This window comes from Salvelinus fontinalis, chromosome 4 (assembly GCF_029448725.1).
Source record: "Salvelinus fontinalis isolate EN_2023a chromosome 4, ASM2944872v1, whole genome shotgun sequence".
Lineage (NCBI taxonomy): Eukaryota > Metazoa > Chordata > Actinopteri > Salmoniformes > Salmonidae > Salvelinus > Salvelinus fontinalis.
Window position 1 is genome coordinate 455,445 of NC_074668.1, and position 5,000 is coordinate 460,444.

The following is a 5,000-nucleotide window of genomic DNA, read 5'->3' on the forward strand; positions in this document are numbered from 1 at the left end:
ACTTAGCCCACTGAGCTAAACCCTGGGCCTCATCACCATCCAGGTACACACTTAGCCCACTGAGCTAAACCCTGGGCCTCACCACCATCCAGGTACACACTTAGCCCACTGAGCTAAACCCTGGGCCTCATCACCATCCAGGTACACACTTAGCCCACTGAGCTAAACCCTGGGCCTCATCACCATCTAGTTACACACTTAGCCCACTGAGCTAAACCCTGGGCCTCATCACCATCCAGGTATACACTTAGCCCACTGAGCTAAACCCTGGGCCTCATCACCATCCAGGTACACACTTAACCCACTGAGCTAAACCCTGGGCCTCATCACCATCTAGTTACACACTTAGCCCACTGAGCTAAACCCTGGGCCTCATCACCATCCAGGTACACACTTAGCCCACTGAGCTAAACCCTGGGCCTCATCACCATCCAGTTACACACTTAGCCCACTGAGCTAAACCCTGGGCCTCACCACCATCCAGGTACACACTTAGCCCACTGAGCTAAACCCTGGGCCTCATCACCATCCAGGTACACACTTAGCCCACTGAGCTAAACCCTGGGCCTCATCACCATCCAGGTACACACTTAGCCCACTGAGCTAAACCCTGGGCCTCACCACCATCCAGGTACACACTTAGCCCACTGAGCTAAACCCTGGGCCTCATCACCATCCAGGTACACACTTAGCCCACTGAGCTAAACCCTGGGCCTCATCACCATCTAGTTACACACTTAGCCCACTGAGCTAAACCCTGGGACTCATCGCCATCCAGGTACACACTTAGCCCACTGAGCTAAACCCTGGGCCTCATCACCATCCAGGTACACACTTAACCCACTGAGCTAAACCCTGGGCCTCATCACCATCTAGTTACACACTTAGCCCACTGAGCTAAACCCTGGGCCTCATCACCATCCAGTTACACACTTAGCCCACTGAGCTAAACCCTGGGCCTCACCACCATCCAGGTACACACTTAACCCACTGAGCTAAACCCTGGGCCTCATCACCATCCAGGTATACACTTAGCCCACTGAGCTAAACCCTGGGCCTCACCACCATCCAGCTACACACTTAGCCCACTGAGCTAAACCCTGGGCCTCATCACCATCCAGGTACACACTTAGCCCACTGAGCTAAACCCTGGGCCTCATCACCATCCAGGTACACACTTAGCCCACTGAGCTAAACCCTGGGCCTCATCACCATCCAGGTACACGCTTAGCCCACTGAGCTAAACCCTGGGCCTCACCACCATCCAGGTACACACTTAGCCCACTGAGCTAAACCCTGGGCCTCATCACCATCCAGGTACACACTTAGCCCACTGAGCTAAACCCTGGGCCTCATCACCATCCAGGTACACACTTAGCCCACTGAGCTAAACCCTGGGCCTCATCACCATCCAGGTACACACTTAACCCACTGAGCTAAACCCTGGGCCTCATCACCATCCGGGTACACACTTAGCCCACTGAGCTAAACCCTGGGCCTCACCACCATCCAGGTACACACTTAGCCCACTGAGCTAAACCCTGGGCCTCACCACCATCCAGGTACACACTTAACCCACTGAGCTAAACCCTGGGCCTCATCACCATCCAGGTACACACTTAACCCACTGAGCTAAACCCTGGGCCTCATCACCATCCAGGTACACACTTAGCCCACTGAGCTAAACCCTGGGCCTCACCACCATCCAGGTACACACTTAACCCACTGAACTAAACCCTGGGCCTCACCACCATCCAGGTACACACTTAACCCACTGAGCTAAACTTTGGGCCTCATCACCATCCAGGTACACACTTAACCCACTGAGCTAAACCCTGGGCCTCATCACCATCCGGGTACACACTTAGCCCACTGAGCTAAACCCTGGGCCTCACCACCATCCAGGTACACACTTAGCCCACTGAGCTAAACCCTGGGCCTCACCACCATCCAGGTACACACTTAGCCCACTGAGCTAAACCCTGGGCCTCACCACCATCCAGGTACACACTTAACCCACTGAGCTAAACTTTGGGCCTCACCACCATCTAGGTACACACTTAACCCACTGAGCTAAACCCTGGGCCTCACCACCATCCAGGTACACACTTAACCCACTGAGCTAAACTTTGGGCCTCACCACCATCCAGGTACACACTTAGCCCACTGAGCTAAACCCTGGGCCTCACCACCATCCAGGTACACACTTTCCACCACCATCAACAAAACACCAAATGATGGAATTTCTCGTGGAAGAATGGTGTTGTATCCCTCCAATAGAGTTCCAGACACTTGTAGAATCTATGCCACGGCGCATTGAAACCGTTTTGGCTCGTGGTGGCACAATGCCATATTAAGACACTATGTTTGTGTTTTCTTTATTTTGGTAGTTACCTGTATACCAGTTCCTTTCCAAAACATCAGCTGTCTGTTTACATTTGCATAGAATTAATTTTTGTGGAGTAATGGCATGATTCCCACATCGAAAATCAGATTGAAGGGCTTTTTTTCCCCACAAACATAGCCATGTTGATTCATTCCCTTGCAGCGCGGCAGCCATAAGCCCTCACACACATCATTATAAACTCAATTAGCTGTCAGATTTGGGCTGTAATCTCAGTGGTGATGGTATAATGCTGAGAGCACTGCATCATTCTCTGTGGCCTCATTACCGCATTTCAATAAGACAATACGACCAGCAAAGAATAAATAAATGAAGGCGACAAAACAATTTCCAGCCGTTTAGCTGTCACGCCAGAAGCCCTTTTGCCATTGGCTCATGAAAAGATGATGTCACACGTCCCATCCATCGTCCTAATTACATTCTCTCAGCGAGTGATGACAACACTACGAACTACTTTTATGTGTTAGCATATCTGCTGTTCCTTAATGGGATTATTTTATCTGTGTGTTTTGTTTGTGTTTGTGTGTGTGTGTGTGTGTGTGTGTGTGTGTGTGTGTGTGTGTGTGTGTGTGTGTGTGTGTGTGTGTGTGTGTGTGTGTGTGAGCGCCTGCTCACTTAAGTCTTCAGAAATGATTTTGCAGCTCAAATGAAATTGAACGACGATGCACGATTCACCGTTGGTTGAATCACACTGGTTGAATCAACGTTGTTTTCCGACATGGAATAGACGTTGAATTGATGTCTGTGCCGAGTGAGAAGTGTGTTTAAGGAGGTAGCTGGGGGGAGTGTAACAGTTTCTGGAAACATCTGGGTGTGTGTCACACCCATCCAGCCAGGGACCGGAGCCTCAAACATCCACGCAGCACAGAAATCCCACAGATGGCTCTCTAACACCAATATAATTGAAACTCCAAAGACATGGAATGGGAATTTCTACTGAGTTGTCCCTCGTTGCTATAAGCCGTCAGGACTCTTTAGGTTTTTTGATGTTTCAATTTCTTCTTCTCCCTCTCCCACTACCTCCTCTCTCTCTTTCTCTCTCACACGGAGAGAGAAGTCCCAGTGGTGTCAATCAACAAGTGGCGGCCTGCCGTGGTGGTGAGGGGAATCAGGTTGACTATGACATGTTTGTTCCCCAATATCTTTTTACACCAATCACATTCAGCTGTCTTCTGGCGCACAGCAATTTTTTTGAATGCTTTTCCTAATCTCTGGTCCCTGTCTATTCTTTCGGATAAGTTGTCTTGGTTGAATGTTGACATGTTTAAGTATACAGTATGGCTGGTGAGTGTGAGACAGACAGGAAGTGGCTGCTGAAGTATATGGCTGGTGCAGGGAAACACAGAGTGTGAGACAGACAGGAAGTGGCTGCTGAAGTATATGGCTGGTGCAGGGAAACACAGAGTGTGAGACAGACAGGAAGTGGCTGCTGAAGTATATGGCTGGTGCAGGGAAATACAGAGTGTGAGACAGACAGGAAGTGGCTGCTGAAGTATATGGCTGGTGCAGGGAAATACAGAGTGTGAGACAGACAGGAAGTGGCTACTGAAGTATATGGCTGGTGCAGGGAAACGCAGAGTGTGAGACAGACAGGAAGTGGCTACTGAAGTATATGGCTGGTGCAGGGAAATACAGAGTGTGAGACAGACAGGAAGTGGCTGCTGAAGTATATGGCTGGTGCAGGGAAACGTAGAGTGTGAGACAGACAGGAAGTGGCTACTGAAGTATATGGCTGGTGCAGGGAAACACAGAGTGTGAGACAGACAGGAAGTGGCTACTGAAGTATATGGCTGGTGCAGGGAAATACAGAGTGTGAGACAGACAGGAAGTGGCTGCTGAAGTATATGGCTGGTGCAGGGAAACACAGAGTGTGAGACAGACAGGAAGTGCCTGCTGAAACGTGTACTGAAGTGACAGCAGCAGTGGATTATGAGAGGACTGTAAATAGTGATGGTGGATTAAGGATCGAAAGTGTTTCAGTTGCAGTGTCTAAATCCCAAATATCACCCTATTCCCTAATAGTGCACTACTTTTGACCAGAGTCCTATAGGGAAAAGGCACCCTATTCCTTAATAGTGCACTACTTTTGACCAGAGTCCTATGGGGAAAAGGCACCCTATTCCCTAAAAATAGTGCACTACTTTTGAACAGAGTCCTATGGGGAAAAGGCACCATATTCCCTAAATAGTGCACTACTTTTGACCAGAGCCCAATGGGTGTTTAGGGAATACGAGTGGTGGTGGTTTATAAAAGGCTCCAAGCTGAAGAGAACCCCCTGCAGCCTGAAGAGAACCCCCTGCAGCCTGAATAGAACCCCCTGCAGCCTGATGAGAACCTCCTGCAGTCTGAAGAGAACCCCCTGCAGCCTGATGAGAACCCCCTGCAGTCTGAAGAGAACCCCCTGCAGCCTGATGAGAACCCCCTGCAGCCTGCTTAGAACCCAATACAGCCTGCTTAGAACCCCATGCAGCCTGCTTAGAACCCCATGCAGCCTGAATAGAACCCACTGCAGTATGAAGAGAACCCACTGGAGTCTGAAGAGAACCACCTGCCGCCTGATGAGAACCCCCTGCAGCCTGAAGAGAACCCCCTGCAG

General features: G+C 50.1%; 1 protein-coding gene across 1 annotated transcript in view; it reads left to right on the top strand.

The window, feature by feature from the left end:
• Nucleotides 1-5,000, top strand: part of si:dkey-215k6.1 (transmembrane protein 132C) — a 371,736-nt gene that overhangs the window by 359,055 nt on the left and 7,681 nt on the right. The window lies entirely within an intron of this gene.